We start from the raw sequence: 304 nt of genomic DNA, 5'->3' as shown, positions 1-304 counted from the left end.
CGAGAGAAATACCTTTTAATTATGAAGTGGACGACCATTTTTTCGAAGGTCGAATGGTTTTTTAGAATTAACTGTTTAAGGTTCACGGGGGAAAAAAAATGAAAATTTCAAAATTTTTCGAAATTCGAATTATTTTGAAAAAATACAGCTATTCACTTTCGCCATTAATTGTTTGGATTTTATTTGTTTTCTCGCGATTGGTAATATCGGTTCTGTTAATTCTTTAAACAGTTAGCAATGATCATGATTTTAAAAATTCTTAATAACTTATGCAAAAAAATTGACTTTTACTGTGGAATCAGTG

At 28.6% G+C, this 304-nt stretch overlaps 1 protein-coding gene across 1 annotated transcript in view; it reads left to right on the top strand.

Annotated features, from left to right (window-relative positions):
• LOC118738082 overlaps positions 1-304 on the top strand; it is a gene marked incomplete at its 5' end in the record, with an annotated part of 312,005 nt that overhangs the window by 94,487 nt on the left and 217,214 nt on the right.

The sequence above is a fragment of the Rhagoletis pomonella genome, unplaced genomic scaffold (assembly GCF_013731165.1).
Source record: "Rhagoletis pomonella isolate Grant_MI unplaced genomic scaffold, Rhpom_1.0 Rhpom_scaffold_00004, whole genome shotgun sequence".
Lineage (NCBI taxonomy): Eukaryota > Metazoa > Arthropoda > Insecta > Diptera > Tephritidae > Rhagoletis > Rhagoletis pomonella.
Note: the sequence above shows the minus strand (reverse complement) of the source record. Positions and strands in the feature narration are given on the sequence as shown.